At 37.2% G+C, this 21,370-nt stretch overlaps 1 long non-coding RNA gene across 2 annotated transcripts in view; it reads left to right on the top strand.

Moving 5' to 3' along the window:
• The window catches only part of LOC130542009 (uncharacterized), a 42,980-nt gene extending 23,158 nt beyond the window's left edge, over positions 1–19,822 (top strand). Inside the window, exons 1-3 of one of the 2 annotated variants that reach the window (XR_008956221.1) lie at positions 10,971–11,053; positions 13,529–13,622; positions 19,714–19,822. This is a non-coding gene — a long non-coding RNA (uncharacterized LOC130542009). Of the gene's footprint in view, positions 1–10,970; positions 11,054–13,528; positions 13,623–19,713 lie in introns of those variants that run through there. The other variant, XR_008956222.1, reaches the window with a different exon arrangement.
• The last annotated feature ends 1,548 nt before the right edge of the window (positions 19,823–21,370 follow it).

Here is a 21,370-nt window from a genome sequence, read left to right as displayed (position 1 = left end):
TGAACTCATGATCTTGAGATCAAGAACCACGTGCTTTGTGGACTGAGCCAGCCAGGCGCCTTGAACCCACATTTTTAAAAGGGGAATTTGGCAAGTTTCTTTGGAAATGTATTTATTTCAATCAATATTTTTTGATGATCATATGACACGTTATCATTACAATTTAAAATAATTCTATAATTGCCTGTAGGAAAGTTTCTCTCCAGCTTTAGCGAAGATATTTATTGACTAGAAAAAAAAGAACAAAGTCCTCAAGGTATATAAAGTGTGTGTGATCACTTTCAAATATAATCTTATAAGAAAGGAGCTATTCACCATTATTATAAGGCTATGTTTTCTGTTTTAAAATTCCCACTTTCGGGTGCCTGGGTGGCTCAGTCGTTAAGCGTCTGCCTTCGGCTCAGGGCGTGATCCCAGAGTCCTGGGATCGGGCCCCACATTGGGCTCCTCCGCTGGGAGCCTGCTTCTTCCTCTCCCACCTCCCCTGCTTGTGTTCCCTCTCTCGCTGGCTGTCTCTCTGTCATATAAATAAATAAAATCTTTAAAAAAATAAATAAAATAAAATTCCCACTTTCCTCCTGGATTGAAATTTTATTCTTATTACCATGTAGATTCTATGTATGTATGCTGACTACATGATATTGTTACCAGTCACATATACTTACATGATTTAATTTGTTGCATGTTTTCAGATAATTATCAGCCAGAAATATTTTCATCTTCCTTAATTATAAAAAAATATATAAGATGTAAAATCTTTGATATTCAAAAAAATATTTTCTAAGTGATTAAAATGATATCTAGGCATGCTAAAAAGAAGTTAGAACTTTTGAGATTAATAAGTTTAGTGATGGCAACAGTTTCCTATACCTACTATTCATTTGAGGGTCTTTATTTCTTTGCATCTGTGGTGGGCAGAATAATGGCCCTTCAAAAATGTCTATGTTCTAGTCCCCAAAATTTGAGAATACCTTACATGACAAAGAAGTATTAAGATACCAGATAGAATTAAATTTGTTACTCACTGACCTTGAGATGGGGAGATTATCCAGATTATCTGGGTGGGGGTCACTATGTAATCACAAGGGTTACTATAGGTATGGGAGGAAAACAAAAGAGGGATAACCAGAAAGATAGCAAGATGGAAAAGATTAGACCGGCCATTGCTGGATTTGAAGATGTAAGTGGACAATAAGCCAAGAAATATGGGCAGCCTCTAGAAGCTGGAAAAGGCAAGAAAACAGATTCTCCCTAGAGACTCCAGAGGGAGCACAGCCCTGTTGAAACTTTGCTTTTATTTTTTTATTTTTTTATCACTTTTAACATTTATTAAATATTCTTCCAAATGTTTTTCAGTACACAGATGGATGATAGACAAATGAAGCTTAGGCAAAATGGCTAGACATTTTAAAAAAATACAGAATAGCACTATCCATACTGTTTTTGATTGGAATAACTTTTCTAGCTAATTGAAACTTTGCTTTTAGTCCAGTGAAACCCATTTTCGACTCCTAAGCTCCAGAACTGTAATACGATAAATCTATGTTGTTTTAAGCCACCAAATTTGTGGTAATTTGTTACAGCAGCAATAGAAAACTAATATATCATATAAGAGAGACATATCAAAACAGGCACAGAATAGTTTAAGAAGTTCAACAGATAAAAAGGATGTAACTCAGGATTTATAAAATTCATGATGTACTTCACCGAAGGAATCAGAGTTAGATATTAAACTCACTGCTCAAATTAGCACCTAGAGCATTTTCATTTTATTTATTTATTTATTCATTTAAATAATCTCTACACCCAACATGGGGCTTGAACTCGTGACCCCGAGATCAAGAGTTGCACGCTCTTCCAACTGAGCCATCCAGGCACCCCATGAGCTTTTTCACTTTAACTCTATTCCTGGATTACTATCTCATTCTGTCTGTAGAATTTTCACAGATTTGGCACAACTATAAAAGCAGTGAATATCAACTATTAGAACTTTAAAAGAAAAAATGTCTTACAATACTCTTGTTTAATTAGGGTGGCATTCTTTTTAACCCAAACCAGTCAGAAAAATCTAACTAAAACAGCCAAGGAATTTTTTTTTAATTCTATTCAGATTTATATCTGTAAGTTTTATAATCACTAGACTGTATTTCTAACACTGTTACTTTCAGCACATCATTTAACCTCACCATTTCCAGATTACAAATTTACAAAGAAATAACTAGAAACACTTAACCCAAGAAGTGAAGTGATGGTTAATTAGATTATATCTGTAAAATAGTCTATACATCTAATAACATCTTTCATCTGAATATCCCAAAGCACATTTTATAAATGTTAGTGAGTCTTTTTTTTTTTTTTTAAGATTTCATTTATTTATTTGACAGAGAGAAAGATAGCCAGTGAGAGGGGGAACACAGCAGGGGAGTGGGAGAGGAAGAAGCAGGCTTCCCAACGGAGAAGCCCGATGTGGGGCTCAATCCCAGGACTCCGGGATCACGCCCTGAGCCGAAGGCAGACGCTTAACAACTGAGCCACCCAGGTGCCCCCAAAACGTTAGTGAGTCTTATCTCAATTATCTGAGGGGGAAAAGGGCAGAGGGATTAACTAGATCAGAAAATGCCATAAATTACCCACTGGTGGTAGTAGATTGTTAGGGCCCTAGATGCTGCGCTTCTCTCTGCTTACCAGTATTTTAAACTCTATTTTATACCACTAGGCATTATCAATAAAATCAATTATATCATAAGCCCTAAAACTCATGGAAAATGTTTCAGAGATCCAAGCCTTTATTTAACATGATATGGAAAGGCTTAAAGTCAACTGATTTTTTACAAAGGTGACAAGAAGACACACTGGTGAGAGAACAGCCCCTTCAAAAAATGGTGTTAGGAAAACTGAATATTCACAAGCAAAAGAATTAATTGGAACTTTAACTTAACTGGCACACAAAAATCAACTCAAAATGGGTTAAAGACTTAAGCATAGTACCTGAAACTATAAAATTTCTAGAGAAACAGATGGGAAAACCTTCATGACAATGGTCTTGGCAATGACTTATTGGATCAAAAGCACAGAAAACAAAAACAAAAATAAACAATTGGATTACATCAAACTAAAAACTTCTGCACAGAAAAGGAAACAATTAACAAAGTGAAAAGGCAACTTAAGGAATGGGAGAAAACATTTGCAAACCATGAATAGGGTATATATGGTATATTACCTGGTATATTAACCATATAAGGTGTTACTATCCAAAGAAAACTTCTTCAGCCCAATAGCTCACGCACGTGCACACACACACACACGCACAAAGGACTTAAATAGACATTTCTCAAAAAAATATATACAGATGACCAGCACATATATGAAAATATACTAAGCATCACTTATCATCAGGGAAATGCAAGTCAAAATTTTCCTTGTATACTATTTTTGCAAATGTAAAATGGTGCAGTCACTATGGAAAACAATATAGAGGTTCCTCAAAAAAATTAAAAATATGGTCCAGTAATCTCATTTCTGGGCATTTATCCAGAAGAATTATTATAAGGATCTTGAAAATATATCTGTACTCCCATATTCATTGCAGCATTATTTATAATAGCAATAATGTGGAAACAACACAAATTTCCATCAACAGATGAATGGATAAAGAAAATGTGCGCGCCACCAGGCTTCTCACGAAACTCCGGAATCGAGGTGTGCTCACTGGGCATAGACTGAGACCTGGAGACCCGGGAGCGCGGGGCGGCCGGTGGCTGGCGGCATTAGAAACACAAAGGACAGAGACGCGCCGGCCCTGGAAGTGAGGGCAGGGACGCCGAGTTGGTGCGCACATCCCGGGACGCCTCAGGGTTGAGCAGCACCAACAGTAACAGAGTTAAAGTGGCCAGAACATCAGTGGAGAACGGGCCGCAATCCCTCTGTTCTGCGACAATGCAGCCTCTGCTGCTCTGACTCTCAGAAGAGGCATAGCCGGCCGCCAGGGAAAGCCGCCAGAGAACAAAAGCCTGGAAATACCGGCTCAGAGAGTGCCCATCCCCATCCTCCCTCGCAGGGGACACGGAGACTCTACCCAAACAGGGTTGCCTGAGTATCTGCGCGGCAGGCCCCTCCCCCAGAACACAGAAGGCAGGCTGAAAAATCAAGAAGCCCACAACCCAGGCGCCTGGGTGGCGCAGTCATTGAGCGCCTGTCTCCGGCTTAGGGCGTGATCCCGGCGTTCCAGAAAGGAGTCCCTCATCGGGCTCCTCCGCTGGGAGCCTGCTTCTTCCTCTCTCACTCCCCTGCTTCTGTTTCGTTCTTGCTGACTGTCTGTCTCCCTCTCTCAGATAAGTAAATAAATAATATCTTTAAAGAAGAAGCCCACATCTCTAAGATCCCTATAAAACAAGGGGCACGGCCTGGGACCCAGTCAATTTTGGGCTCTGGAAACCCCGCAACCTCTCTTCATCAGAATGACAAGAAGGAGAAGCCCCCCCCAGCAAAGAAAAGACAGTGAGTCAGTGGCCTCTGCCACAGAAGTAACGGATATGGATGTAACCAAATTATCAGAAATGGAATTCAGAGTAACAATGGTCAAGATAATGAGTAGACTTGAAAAAAGTATTCAGGAAAATATTACTGAGAATATACAATCCCTAAGGGCGGAAATGAGAGCGAATTTGACAGAAATTAAAAATTCTATGAGCCAAATGCAGGCAAAACTAGAGGCTCTGACGGCCAGGGTCACGGAAGCGGAGGAAAGGGTTAGTGAATTGGAGGATGGGTTAATAGAGGAAAAAATAAAAATAGAAGATGGTCTTAAAAAAATCCACGCCCACGAATGTTGGCTACGGGAGATTACTGACTCAATGAAACGATCCAATGTTAGAATCATCGGCATCCCCGAGGGGGTGGAGAAAAACAGAGGTCTAGAAGAGATATTTGAACAAATTGTAGCTGAAAACTTCCCTAATCTAGCAAGGGAAACAAAAATTCGTGTCCAAGAGGCAGAGAGGACCCCTCCCAAGCTCAACCATGACAGACCTACACCACGTCACGTCATAGTGCAACTCGCAAATATGAGATCCAAGGATACAGTATTGAAAGCGGCCAGGGCAAAGAAATTTCTCACGTACCAAGGCAAAGGCATCAGAATTACGTCAGACCTGTCTACACAGACCTGGAATGAGAGAAAGGGTTGGGGGAGCATTTTTAAAGCTCTTTCAGAGAAAAACATGCAGCCAAGGATCCTTTATCAAGCAAGGCTGTCATTCAGAATTGATGGAGAAATAAAGACATTTCAGAATCGACAGTCACTAGCTAATTTCGTAACCACGAAACCAGCCCTACAGGAGGTATTCCGGGGGGTTCTATAAAAGTAAAAAGGCCCCAAGAGTGATACAAAACAGAAAGTCACAGCCAATACAAACAAAGACTTTACTGACAACATGGCAGAATTAAAAGCATATCTCTCAGTACTCAGCCTGAACATTAATGGTTTAAATTCTGGTTTCAAACGCCACAGGGTTGCAGATTGGATAAAAAGAAATGACCCATCCATTTGCTGTCTACAAGAGACTCATTTCGAACCCAAAGATGCATTCAGACTGAGAGTAAGGGGATGGAGTACCATCTTTCACGCAAATGGACCTCAAAAGAAAGCTGGGGTAGCAATTCTCATATCAGATAAATTGGATTTTAAACTACAGACTATAGTTAGAGATGCAGAAGGGCACTATATTATTCTTAAAGGAAGTATTCAACAAGTGGATATGACAATTATAAATATATATGCCCCCAACAGGGGAGCAGCAAGATACACAAGCCAACTCTTAACCAGAATAAAGAGACATATAGATAAAAATACATTAATAGTAGGGGACCTCAACACTCCACTCTCAGAAATAGACAGAACACCCTGGCAAAAACTAAGCAAAGAATCAAAGGCTTTGAATGCCATACTCGACGAGTTGGACCTCTTAGATATATATAGAACACTACACCCCAGAACCAAAGAATACTCATTCTATTCTAATGCCCATGGAACATTTTCAAGAATAGACCATGTTCTGGGACACAAAACAGGTCTCAGCCGATACCAAAAGATTGAAATTATCCCCTGCATATTCTCAGACCACAACGCTCTGAAATTGGAACTCAACCACAAGGAAAAATTTGGAAGAAACTCAAACACTTGGAGACTAAGAACCATCCTGCTCAGGAATGACTCGATAAACCAGGAAATCAAAAATCAAATTAAACAATTTATGGAGACCAATGAGAATGAAAATACAACAGTCCAAAACCTATGGGATACTGCAAAGGCAGTCCTAAGGGGGAAATACATAGCCATCCAAGCCTCACTCAAAAGAATAGAAAAATCTAAAATGCAGTTTTTATATTCTCACCTCAAGAAGCTGGAACAGCAACAGAGGGACAGGCCTAATCCACGCACAAGGAAGCAGTTGACCAAAATTAAAGCTGAAATCAATCAAGCAGAAACCAGAAGTACAGTAGAGCAGATCAACAGGACTAGAAGCTGGTTCTTTGAGAGAATCAATAAAATTGACAGACCACTGGCAAGACTTATCCAAAAGAAAAGAGAAAGGACCCAGATTATTAAAATTATGAATGAAAAAGGAGAGGTCACGACGAACACCATTGAAATTGGAAGGATTATTAGAAATTTTTATCAACAGCTATATGCCAATAAACTAAGCAATCTGGAAGAGATGGAATCCTTCCTGGAAACCTATAAACTACCAAGATTGAAAAAGGAAGAAATTGATTTCTTAAACAGGCCAATTAATTATGAAGAAATTGAGTCAGTGATAAACAACCTTCCAAATAACAAAACTCCAGGCCCGGACGGTTTTCCTGGGGAATTCTACCAAACATTCAAAGAAGAAATAATACCTATTCTCCTAAAGCTATTTCAAAAAATAGAAACAGAAGGAAAGCTACCAAACTCATTCTATGAGGCCAATATTACCTTGATCCCCAAACCAGGCAAAGACCCCCTCAAAAAGGAGAATTACAGACCGATTTCCCTAATGAATATGGACGCCAAAATCCTCAACAAGATACTTGCTAATAGAATCCAACAGTTCATTAAAAGGATTATCCACCACGATCAAGTGGGATTCATACCTGGGATGCAAGCGTGGTTCAATATTCGCAAATCAATCAGCGTGATACATCATATCAACAAGAAAAGACTCAAGAACCATATGATCCTCTCAATCGATGCTGAAAAAGCATTTGACAAAATACAGCATCCTTTCCTGATTAAAACCCTTCAGAGTGTAGGAATAGAAGGTACATTTCTCAATCTCATAAAAGCCATCTATGAAAAGCCTACTGCAAATATTATTCTCAATGGGGAAAAGCTGGAAGCCTTTCCCTTAAGATCAGGAACACGACAAGGATGCCCACTCTCGCCACTATTATTCAACATAGTACTAGAAGTCCTTGCAACAGCAATCAGACAACAAAAAGGGATCAAAGGTATTCAAATTGGCAAAGAAGAAGTCAAAATGTCTCTCTTCGCAGACGACATGATACTCTATATGGAAAACCCAAAAGAAGCCACTCCCAAACTATTAGAAGTTATAGAGCAATTCAGTAACGTGGCGGGATACAAAATCAATGCTCAGAAATCAGTTGCATTTCTGTACACGAATAACGAGAACGAAGAAAGAGAAATCAGGGAATCCATCCCATTTACAATAGCACCAAAAACCATATGTTACCTTGGAATTAACTTAACCAGAGACGTAAAGGACCTTTATTCTAGAAACTATAAATCACTCTTAAAAGACATTGAGGAAGACATAAAAAGATGGAAAGATATTCCATGCTCATGGATCGGAAGAATTAACATAGTTAAAATGTCCATGCTACCCAGAGCAATCTACACTTTCAATGCTATCCCGATCAAAATACCGAGAACGTTTTTCAAAGAACTGGAACAAATAGTCCTTAAATTTGTATGGAACCAGAAAAGACCCCGAATCTCCAAGGAACTGTTGAAAAGGAAAAACAAAGCTGGGGGCATCACAATGCCGGATTTCGAGCTGTACTACAAAGCTGTGATCACAAAGACAGCATGGTACTGGCACAAAAACAGACACATAGACCAATGGAACAGAATAGAGAGCCCAGAAATGGACCCTCAGCTCTTTGGGCAACTAATATTTGATAAAGCAGGAAAAAACATCCGGTGGGAAAAAGACAGTCTCTTCAATAAATGGTGCTGGGAAAATTGGACAGCTACATGCAAAAGAATGAAACTTGACCACTATCTCACACCATACACAAAAATAAACTCCAAATGGATGAAAGACCTCAATGTGAGACAGGAATCCATCAAAATTCTAGAGGAGAACACAGGCAGCAACCTCTACGACATCAGCCAAAGCAACCTTTTTCATGACACATCCCCAAAGGCAAGAGAAACAAAAGATAAAATGAATTTATGGGACTTCATCAAGATTAAAAGTTTCTGCACATCCAAGGAAACAGTCAGAAAAACTAAGAGGCAGCCCACGGAATGGGAGAATATATTTGCAAATGACACTACAGATAAAGGACTGGTATCCAAGATCTACAAAGAACTTCTCAAACTCAATACACGAGAAACAAACAAATCAAAAAATGGGCAGAAGATATGAACAGACACTTTTCCAATGAAGACATACAAATGGCTAACAGACACATGAAAAAATGTTCAAAATCATTAGCCATCAAGGAAATTCAAATCAAAACCACACTGAGATACCACCTTACGCCAGTTAGAATGGCAAAAATAGACAAGGCAAGAAACAACAATTGTTGGAGAGGATGTGGAGAAAGGGGATCCCTCCTACATTGTTGGTGGGAATGCAAGTTGGTACAGCCACTCTGGAAAACCGTGTGGAGGTCCCTTAAAAAGTTAAAAATTGAGCTACCCTATGATCCAGCCATTGCACTACTGGGTGTTTACCCCAAAGATACAGACGTAGTGAAGAGAAGGGCCATATGCACCCCAATGTTCATAGCAGCATTGTCCACAATAGCTAAATCGTGGAAGGAGCCGAGATGCCCTGCAACAGATGACTGGATTAAGAAGTTGTGGTCCATATATACAATGGAATATTACTCAGCAATCAGAAAGAATGAGTTCTCAACATTTGCTACAACATGGACGGCACTGGAGGAGATAATGCTTAGTGAAATAAGTCAAGCAGAGAAAGACAACTATCATATGATTTCTCTCATCTATGGAACATAAGAACTAGAATGATCAGTAGGGGAAGAAAGGGATAAAGAAAGGGGGGGTAATCAGAAGGGGGAATGAAACATGAGAGACTATGGACTATGAGAAACAAACTGAGGGCTACAGAGGGGAGGGGGGTGGGGGAATGGGATAGACCGGTGATGGGTAGTAAGGAGGGCACATATTGCATGGTGCACTGGGTGTTATACGCAACTAATGAATCATCGAGCCTTACATCGAAAACCGGGGATGTACTGTATGGTGACTAACATAATATAATAAAAAATCATTATTAATAAAAAAAAAAGAAAAAAAAAAGAAAATGTGGTATAGACATACAATGGAGCATTATTTAGCTTTAAAAAGGAAGACAATCCTGCCATATGTGACAAAATGACTGACCCCTGAGGACATTATGTTAAGTGAAATAAACCAGTCACAGAAGAACAAATACTGCATGATACCACTTTTATGAGATATACAAAATAGTCAAAATATAGAAGCAGAGAGTAGAGTAGTGGGTTCCAGGGGTGGAGCAGAGGGGAAAATGGGAAATTGCTATTCAACAGGTGCGTTTCCATTATATAGGATGATTATGCTTTAGAGATCTTTTATATTTGTTAAAAATAGACAAAAATATTTAAAAAGGAAAGAGGAAGTCATCTCATCAGAAAATGCTGACATTAACTAGGCAAACATCAAAGTTTGAAAATAAATATGTAAATAAAGCCCAAATATAAAACTTGCAATAGAGTGTTTTTTTGCAATTGTAAATCCATCTTTATCAATATTTACTTTAAAAATAAATGGATTAAACACCTCAATAAAAAGGTACAAATTGGAAGAATGGCTTACAAAAAAAAAAAAAAAAACCACACAAACAAAACAAAAAAACCTCTCATGATTCATTGTTATGCTGTCTTCAAGAGATTCACCTTAGACAAAAAGGCCCGAACAGGCTGAATGTGAGAGGATGGGAAAAAACTATTCCATGCAAACAGTAACTAATAAAGAAAGGTTTGAATATTATGATGTTTATACAGCACTTTGCCTAGTATATTTTTAGATAAAATTAAATTTTCTAAACCATAAAAGAACATGCTGATTTTTCATATTTATTTCACTCAATATTATTGTCAGATTGTTAATACCTCATCTAATATTAATAAACCATACTGTAATTGAACGCATTGGTAATAGTGGAAATTCAAAGAATGTGGAAAGTGAAATTGACTCTTAGAGAGTCATAATTGGGTTGGGTCAGTGGGTTTATGGGTAATGCGGACTCTCCTGTGCTTTAGCTCTTGCTAAATATATAAAGACAAATTAATAGAAAAAGTGATCTATTCAATTCAGAGAAAGTAAAATCAGTGTCAATCCAGTTTCACTTCTATGAATATAATTTTAGGTAAATGGAAAAATTTAAAGAAAATTTAAAAATGACATTGTAAGAGCACTCCTTTAAATAAGATAGAGCTGATACCCCTGACAGCTCTTACCACATTTTTTTTTTTTAAGATTTTATTTTTATTTATTCGACAGAGAAAGAGACAGCCAGCGAGAGAGGGAACACAAGCAGGGGGAGTGGGAGAGGAAGAAGCAGGCTCATAGCGGAGGAGCCTGATGTGGGGCTCGATCCCATAACGCCGGGATCACACCCTGAGCCGAAGGCAGATGCTTAACCGCTGTGCCACCCAGGCGCCCCTCTTACCACATTTCTTACAGACACGTGAGAGTTATGCGCCTGGAGGAAAATGAGCCAGTGATATACTCTTGCTCTCTAACACAGAGTCTCTGTCAAGGAACCATTCGGTGAGTAATTCCTGTTTCCAAGATTTAAAAATGTTGATGGGAGAGGTCCAAGGCAGGCTATGAAAAATGAGGGGGGCCCTAATTGGAATTACTGTGACAGCTCTACCTTAGCAACCCAGAACATAAAATTATGTTTCAAAAAATACCACTTTCACTAAAAGTGTATAATAATACCAATTTCTTCTCATCATTATCAATGTTAAATATTATAGGTCTTTATTATTCTTGCCAATCTGATGGATAAAAAAATGTTATTTCATTTTTGATTATAATTTACTATTATCTAATAACACTAAAAGAGCAAAAAAAAGTGGGGGCCTGGGTGGCTCAGTTGGTTAAGCGACAGCCTCCTGACCAGGTCATGATCCTGGAGTCCCAGAATCAAGTCCTGCATCAGGCTCCCTGCTCAGCAGGAAGTCTGCTTCTCTCTCTGACCACTCTCACTCTTGTGCTCTCTCTCAAATAAATAAATAAAATCTTTAAAAAAAAGTTCTAGAGATCTTCTGTACAAAATTGCATCTATAGTTAATAATACTGTATAGTACACTTGGAAATTTGTTAAGAGGGTAGATCTCATGTTAAGTGCTCTTACCATAAACAATAGTAATAACAATAACAATAACAGTAACAATGAAAGTGGTGTCACATGTTTTTGGTTTGCCCAAATTCAAGTTGAATACAGTAGGCACTACCTCTATCAATATTTTTTCAGGAGCTCTTTTTTTTTTTTTAAGATTTTATTTATTTATCTGACAGCGAGAGAGGGAACACAAGCAGGGGGAGTGGGGGAGGGAGAAGCAGGCTTCCTGCCGAGCAGGGAGCCCGATGTGTGGCTCAATCTCAGGACCCTGGGATCATGACCTTAGCCAAAGGCAGATGCTTAAGGACTGAGACACCCAGGCGCCCCTCAGGAGCTCCTTCTCATCCCTGAGTTGGTACAGCCATGCAGTTTCAAGTGCTTATTTGGTTCAGAAAAGTTTCATGGTTTCCGTAGCAACCTCCATTCCTAGTGGATGCAGAGTGTCTGGGTGAGTCTGTTGTCTCTGTTCTATGCTAACGTTGCATCTAATGTGGGGTCTTTCCCAGCTTCCTGCCGAAACCAGTGGAACCCATTCAGTTGGGCAGCTCCACCTGTGACTCCTATCCCCCAAGTCTTGACTTTACCATGGGGACCCCTTGCTTGGGCTTTCAGCCCATGCTGTTGCTTTAGCTCCCTCCACCCCACCCAGTACTCACAGATACCCCAAAAACTGTGTTGTTTTTTTGTTGTTGGTGTTGTTTGTTTTGTTTTTTTGTTTTTTTGAGAGCTTGATTCCTAAGAGAGAGACTGAAAATAAGCTGTCTCGGGTCACTCTATCCCTCACAGAACTTTTAGTCCTGGCACTCTTTCCTGTCCCTGGATGGGTGTCCCTTCTTCTTAGGCCTATTCTTACATACACACCTCACATCTAAACACAAAGCTGCCATAACTTTCTCCCTCTGGATACTTGCTCCAATGGTCATCAAGAGCTACCATCAGGATTTCAATTTCCAGTCATGAAACACAAAAAGACTCTTTATTCTCTTTTTCCCCTGACATCTTCATGTGAAGGAGAATTTACACAAATCAAACTGGCTGCCCCCTTTAGAAAGTAAGTAAACCAAAATAACTAGCATTCTTCTTAAGGGGCCCATAGCAATGAAAAATAAAACCAAGCTATTTTTTTGATGGTTTATTACATGAACTTGCTGCTAAGTTCTTCATATATCACTATACTCTAATAGTCCTATAAAGTGTGTGTGGCTTCTGGTCTTATATAATGCCATGCTTATTTTCACATATCATTTCTATCATGAAGTGAATTTCTCAGGCAAAAGGATTAAACTTTTTTTTGTAATACTGCAACCCCCTTCCCCTACTTTGTAGAATACAACTCAAGAGCTCTCTTCTCCGAGATACAGAGAGCTGCAGTATCCATAGCCACATCCAGTATATGTCAGATCACTTTGGAGAGATGGAAAGATTTCTGGAGAAACCTGCTAATGAGTGCTGATACTTTGAATAAATCCATTTTAAAATATAGATGTACAGGCCAGAAAAGAACAGACATACCTTGAAGAGACCAAGTGGCATGAAGCAAGAAATATATGACACATCTAGGAAAGGGAATTAAACCAGAGATGACTATCACTTCAGGTGAGACTTTTCTGTGGGCCTACTATAAGGAAGCACTACAGATGGATAAAATAACCCATTCTATATTCAGTAGAATTTACTTTATGTATGTAAGCTTCTCCTTACCAACAAGTAGAAGTGAATAAAGCCACATAAATATTACTTTCAAAATATGGTAGCCTCCCCCTTTATGAAAGCAGGGTCTCAATTCCACCTGCTAAGTCTCTACAGGTTATTTATGGGAGTTCCTAGGGTAGTCTCTGAGGATTACTTATATTCTGCTCAATTGTCTCATTGAATCTTTTTGTGATGTTTATAAGGTTCTAAGTTAAATAACTGGACATCAAAAATGGACGTACCTTATCTGTCTACAAGAGTCAAGTTCAAGTCTTTGGAATGTGCAAACCAGACCAGGTAAATACCATGTCTAATGAGATGCTGTCCTAATGAATACCATTTTTGTGGAGGTTTCAAATATTTTGGGTATCATCTGTCAATATATGTTTTATGAAGATTTTGTAATATTTTCCTATACAAGGTGTCCGATTTTTTTATTTGTCTGTGTTTCACCAATATTTGATAAATATTTCCTGAGCATTTTCTATGTGCAAAACTTGCCTAAGTACATGCATTTCTGAGCAAGACATAATCTCTGCTCTGATGTCTACTGGGAAAGAAGTACAAATAATACCAATTAAAAGAAAAAAGAGAGAAATTCCATATGAAATGTATAAAAATAAATACTTCATAGTTCAGAGAAGGAAAGTACTAGCTTACTCAGTTCTCTAAGAAGACCTCAAAGAGGAAGTGGCATTGAGATGAGCCTTAAAGAATGGGTAAAATGTTTTAAAATTATATTTATGACTTTCTTCTACATCACAACTGTTTATTCAATCTAACTTGGAAAAAAATAAGTTTCAAATATATGGAAATAAAATTGCCTATAAGCCTGTCAGTCAAAATTAATTCTATAATTGTAGAGGATTGAATTACTGGTCATAATTTTTTATCCCATTTATCCTTGACCTTGCTATGTGACTTGCATTTCCTCTCACCAAAGGTTGTGCATACTTCCCTGTGTCTTGATTGTGGACTTAGCCATGTGACTTTCTTTGGCTGGTGGGATATTAGCAGATGTGACACAAGCAGTGGCTTGAAATGTGCCTGCTCTCTTATACTTCACCCATTCCCATCAGGAAAAAAAAAAAAAAAAGCTAGGCTACTGGACCCAGAGAATAAGAACTCATAAAAATGACCCACTGGACCCAACCAACAAGTTGGAGCCAAATCTACCAGAACCTTTCCTAGATTAGCCAATTCTAAACAATCAATAGACATGCAACTGAAAATAATCCATTATTTCTGTAAGCTACTGAGTTTGGGGACTGGTTTCTTATGCAGGATAATTTTGTTAATAGTTAATATGCTGCTTTCTACACTTTCATATCATACTATAAATGCTATTGTGTAATCTGATTGTATCACTGAATATATTTTGATTAACTTAACATTCTGTTACATCATATTAATGTCTGAAGGATTTTTTTTTTTAACCAGTCCTCCCAAGTTGAAAGCTGCACTTGTTAGTTTTAGGTTTGGTTGCAAATCAAAGAAAACCAAGACTAAAAGTAGATTTAACAAGGCAGAATTTTCTTTTTTTTTTTTTTTTTTTTAAAGATTTTATTTATTTATTTGACAGAGATAGAGACAGCCAGCGAGAGAGGGAACACAAGCAGGGGGAGTGGGAGAGGAAGAAGCAGGCTCATAGCAGAAGAGCCTGATGTGGGTCTCGATCCCAGATCGCCGGGATCACGCCCTGAGCCGAAGGCAGACGCTTAACCGCTGTGCCACCCAGGCGCCCCCAAGGCAGAATTTTCTTTCTTACATGCAGAAAAGAAATTCTGGACTGGTATGGTGCCACATGATGTCGAATCCCAGGACCACCTTTTTCTCAAGTTTTGGGGTGATGTAGTAAAACTAAGCAAAGGCAAAGAACATTTCCCACAAGTGGCACATACCCTCTTATAGTCAAAGGATAGAACTTAGTTACATGGCCACACCTACTGTGAGAAAATTTAAGAAAAGTATCCTGCATGTCAGATAACCAAGACCCAGCTAAAAACTAGAGGTTCTATTATCAAGTAAGAATAGGAGAAAACATCATGGATTATAATTGAAACTGTGACACCCAAGTTGTTTTTAGTCTTTGAATATAAAAAATAACATTGTGATTAAATTTACAGCTTTTGACGAGCAGAAATAAGAAGATATTAGAGAATGAAGTGCATGTGGGAAAACTTAGGGACTTGCTTAAGAACAAGTAATAGAATTCTGGGATAGCGTAAAAGTTGCATGAATACATGGAAATAAAACTTATTTTTCCAAAAGTATTTCTAATCTTTTGTGTCCAGAAAGATGACAAAATCCTGAGTTCCAACGTCAGTGATAATAGACCCTCATTTCAGATGGTTATCTAATCAGCATATAAAGCATTTACGTTCCCTAAGTAAACTAGTAGGCCAAACAAATAAAGCCGTCCTTGGCAGTTTAACTCCTAGTTAATTTTTTTATATTAAATTAGAAAAGCTTTCTTGGAATAACTAGTTATTTTAAAATGCATGTGAAAAATATGCTTTATTTTTAGGTATAGTTTACATTGCTTGTTAAAATAATAACATTTGTAGAATGTTCTATAGTTCATTTTTTGCATAAATGATCTTGCATCATATTGGTAATATATCTGAAAAATGAGCAAAGAGATATTATCTTTTATGCATGAGGAAACAAAAATCTCAAGAAATGTGTAATACCTTGCCAAAGATCACACAACTAATTAGAATAAAATCTTGGCATTAAGGCTAGAATCTAGGACTTCTGATTCATATTACATCATGTTACATTGCTTTTCTATCTGAAACCATAAATGCTTAATTTAAATGTAACTGGATTTACTATGATGCATTCAATGAGAAATAAATAGCAGATCCTTAATTAGAAATTATCAATAATTTAAAATTATTATTCCAAACAGTATTAATATCTAAGTGTTATCAATACAACTCAATTTACCATTAATGATGTGATATATGATCTTGAACAAGCTAGCTAATCAGTATCTCCTGATAAGAAATATTATTCTTTTAGTATTTTCTTAACATATATGGCCAAATCATGTAGTCCATCGGTTAAAAAACAAAACAAAACAAAAGGCAACAAACAGAAATTCTGAAGTGACCAAGCATTCAGATGCAGTCCAGAAAACTGTGTTGAGCCATCCTTTATCTCAAGTTCAAAACCTTTATTGTGATCTATAGAGTCTACACTGAGCAGAAACCAGGAGAGACTGTTAGGAACCATCCAGCTCATTCCACTAGTACCTTTGCTATGACACTTTGAGTAGTAGTTCCTTTGACTGTCCCTCTCCAGGTCTTTCAAGAAGACTCCTTGTAATGACATTTTCTTTCTTCTCACATAAATGACCTTGCTTGTCTCCATATACATGTTATCCTCTTAGCCCAGTTCAAACCTTTCACTTGGTCAACTGCTCCACCTTTTAAAAATTTTACCCCAGTGAGGTGGAAGGATCTTTAAATATATCTGATGAATGCCAGATACAATTAAAAGTAACTCTCAGGGTGAAGCATCAAGATAATTGGGCTTTATATCTCAGTGAGAGTGAAAGTTTCTCACCCAATTACTTATTCGAAAGTAGTTGGCCCATCTTTCTAAATTTTATTTGAATCATAAAAGTCTGTCAATTACCCAAAATTATGGGTGTGACCTGTTGGGGAAAACAGATATTTCTCTACCTCTCAAGGTTCTTTTGGGTGGTCTAAGAATTGAATTGACATGAGACAGATGAACAGAAGAAAATCAAATTTAATTACCTACGTATGGGGAATTAACATAAACATCAGAGATTTCAAAGACAGTTGGGTGAATGAGGTGTATGTATCATCCTGAAATAAGAGACATGGAGATAGGGGTCTGGGACTTCAAAGGGCAATTCATAGGAAGATGAAAAAGAGTAAATATTTGGTAAACAAATGTTTGCTGCCAGGCCCTACAGAAACAATGGGACATAAAGAGGAATTTTAAGACTTTCCAAAAGTTCCTCTCTACTACACCTAGTTCACATTATAGCTAATCCTTGAATAACATGGGTTTGAATAGCATGGGTCAACTTATATGTGGATTTTTTACAATGCAGTACTATAAATGTATTCTCTCTTCCTTATGATTTTCCTGATAGCATTTTCTTTTCTGTAGCTTTCTTTATTGTAAAAATATAGTCTATAATACATTTAATTTACAAAATATGTTTTAATTGACTGTTCATGGTAACAGGAAAGCTTTAAATCAACAGTAGTCATAGTTAAGTTTTTGGAGAGTCAAAATGCTGCTTTTTCACTGCAAGGGATGGGGGACAGCACCCCTAAACTCTGCATTGCTCAAGGATCAACTATATGCAGTTGTTATCTATGGTGATAGTTTCCTTCCTGGAGCAGGTCCTCTACCTAAATTCTTCTACACAGTTAGGGGGAAGGTCAAAGGTTTTTCCTGAGCCTCTATTTCTTAAAAAATAATAAGCCTAAAATAATCCATGTGCCAAAGAGACACATTTTGGGGTGGCAAGTTTTGCTCCCCTACAAGTTCTTTACCCTAATTGGATAGGAAAGAAATGAGGTATGGAGGTTTCTCAAAAAATTAAAAATAGAAATACCATATGATTCCAGTAATTCCACTATTGGGTGCTTACCCAAAGAAAATGAAAACACTAAGTGGAAAGGATGTAGCACCCTTACATTTATTGAAGCCTTATTTACAACAGCCTAAGTGCCCTATCAGTAATAAATGGATAAAGAAGCTGTGATGTACATACACACACACACACACACACACACACACACGTACAATGAAATATTACTCAGCTATAAAAAAGAATGAGATCTTGCAATTTGTGACAACATGGGTGGACATGGAGGTTATTATACTAGGTGAAATAAGTCAGACAAAGAGAGACAAATACAATATGATTTCATTTATATGTAGAATCTAAAAAAATATAACAAAACCAACAAAAAACCCCAAATAGACTGAAATGCAGAAAACAAACTGTGGTTGCCAGAAGGCAGGTGGGTAGGGGTATGGGTGAAATAGATAAAATGGATTAAGCAGTACAAACTTCCAATTATAAAATAAATAATTAATGGAGATGAAAAGTACAGTATAAGGAATATTGTCAGTAATATTGTAATAATGTTGTATGGTGACAGATGGAGATTACACTTACCAGGGTGAGCACTGAGTAATGTATAGAATTGTTGAATCACTATGTTGTACACTTTAATATAACATTGTATGTCAACTATACTTCAATAATAAATAAATAAATCGGGATTCATTCTTTTCTTTTTAAAGATTTTATTTATCTATCTATCTATCTATCTTAGAGAGAGAGAGAGAGAGTGCAAGCAGGCGAAGGGGCAGAAGGAGAGAGAGGGAAAGAATCTCAAGCAGACTCCCTGCTGGGCACAGAGTTTGATACAGGGCTCCATCTCACCACCCTGAGATTATGACCTGAGCCAAAATTAACAGGCAGATGTTTATCCAACTGAGCCACCCAGGTGCCCCAGGAGATTCATTCTTTGTTTTAAAGACTTTATTATTTATAGAGAAGTTTAGGTTTACAATAAAATTGAGGAGAATGTACAGAGATTCCCCATATACTCTCTGTTCTCACACATGTATCGACTCCCCAATTATCAACATTACTCACCAGAATGTTATATTCTTTACCAACGATGAACCTACATTGACACATCATAATTACCCAAGTCCATAATTTGTCTAAGGATTCACTCTTGGTCTTGAACATTAAATGGTTTTGTACAAATATATAATGATATATATCCATAACTACACTATCATACATTTTCATTCATAAAAATTCTCTCTGTTCTGATAATTCATCTCTTCTGTCCCTCTCTGTTCCCCTCGCCTGGCCAGCCACTAACCTTTTCATTGTATCCATATTTTGCTTTTTCCAAAACGTCGTATTTTGATATAATATACTACCTAACCTTCTCAGATTGGCTTCTTTATTTTAACATGCTTTTAAGTTTCCTCCATTTCTTTTAATGACTTGAGAGCTCATTTCTTTTTATTGCTGAATAATATTCCATTATCCAGATGGACCACAGTGTATTTATCCATTTACCTTCTGAAGGAGAGCTTGGTTGCTTCCAAATTTGAGGAATATGAAAAAAGCTGCTATAAATATCAATGTGCAGGTGTTTGTGTTAACAGTAAGTTTTCAATTCTCTTGTGTAAATACCAAGGAACAATTATTGGATCATATGGTTAAGGTATATTTGGTTTTATAAGAAACTGCTGAATTGTTTTTCAAAGTAGCTATACCATTTTGTATTTTTCCACCAGGAATGTATGAGAGTTCCTGTTGCTCCACATTCTCACTAACGTTTTGCTGTTGTCTGTTTTCCAGATTTTGGTCATTCTAATACGTATGTAGTGGTATCTCGTTGTTTTAACTTGAATTTCCCTAATGACATGATGCGGAACATCATAGGCCTGTCACATACATATATCTTCTTTGGTAAGCTATCTACTAATGTTTTATGTCCATTTTTAAGTGAGTTTTTTGTTTTCTTATTGTTGAGCTGTAGGAATTCTCTGTATTTTAGATAACAGTCCTTTAGCAGATATGTTTTTTGAAATAGTTTTTCCAGTCTATGACTTGTCTTCTAATTCTCTTGATTCTTTTTTTCTGAGCAGTTTTTAATCTTAATTTTAATTTTAATGAAGTCCAAGTTTTATGAATATGGATTGTGCCTTTGGTGTTGTGCCTAAAAAGGTATCACCATATCCAAGGTCATCTAGGTTTTCTCCTATGTCATTTCCTAGGGGCTTTATAGCTTTGTGTTTTACATTTAGGTTATGATTATTTTGAGTTAATTTTTGTGAAGAGTGTAATATCACTGTCTAGATTCAGTTTGCCAGGATGTGGATGTCTGACTGTTCCACCCCTATTTGCTGAAGAGACTATCTTTGATTCATTGTATTGCTTTTGCTCCTTTGCCAAACATCAGTGGACTATATTTATGGGGGTCTATTTTAGGATTCTCTATTTTGCTCCATTTATCTGTCTGTTCCTTCACCAATACTACACTATGTTGATTACTATAGCTTTATAGTAAGTCTTGAAATCAGTTTGCTTCAATCCTCTAATTTTATTCTTCTCCCTACTCTGGGTCTTTTGCCTCTCTGATTAAATTTTAGAACCAATGTGTTTATATACATAAAATAATGTGCTGCGGTTTTAATTGGGATTGCATTGAATCTATAGATCAATTTGGAAAGAACTAATCCTGACCATATTTGATCTATGATCATGGAATATCTCTTCATTTATTTAATTCTTTGATTTTATTCATCAGATTTTTATAGCTTTCCTCATAAAGATCTTGGATACATGTTGTTGGATTTATTGCTAATATTTCATTGTGGATTGCTAGTGTAAATGGTACCGTGTTTTTGGTTTCGAATTCTATTTGTCCATTGTTTGCATATAGGAGAGATTTATTTTTACAGATGAAGGGTTGCAAACATTTTTCTCCCAGATAATAAGATTCTTTAGTAATAAAACTAACTAAAATTGTGTATTGATAACTGTGGCAAAAATCTGCCTGATGAATAAAAATTTTTATTCAGCAAATGTCTGCTATAAATGAGCCAATATGTGTAATTTATTAATATTTGGCTAGCATAGAGAGTCAAATAAAAGTCGATTAAAAAGGTAATGATTTGTACCAATCTTGTTGGGACAAAGGAATGAGTAACTTGGTCTAAACAGCTATTTTTGTTTTACAAAACAGAAACCAATGCAATTGTACATGATCAACAATAAAGTTATATTATTGAGTGCCTTTTTTACAAAAATATTTATTTATTTTAGAGAGAAAGTGTGTGAGCAGAGGGGAGAGGCAGAGGGACAGAAGCAAACGCCCTGCTGAGCACAGAGCCTGACATGGGGCTTGATCCCAGGACCCTGAGATCATGACCTGAGCCAAAATCAAGAGTCAGGTGCTTACCTGATTAAGCAACCCAGGTGCTTCTATCAAGTACCTTTTTTTTTACATAAA

Source organism: Ursus arctos, unplaced genomic scaffold, assembly GCF_023065955.2.
Source record: "Ursus arctos isolate Adak ecotype North America unplaced genomic scaffold, UrsArc2.0 scaffold_29, whole genome shotgun sequence".
Taxonomy (NCBI): Eukaryota; Metazoa; Chordata; class Mammalia; order Carnivora; family Ursidae; genus Ursus; species Ursus arctos.
Note: the sequence above shows the minus strand (reverse complement) of the source record. Positions and strands in the feature narration are given on the sequence as shown.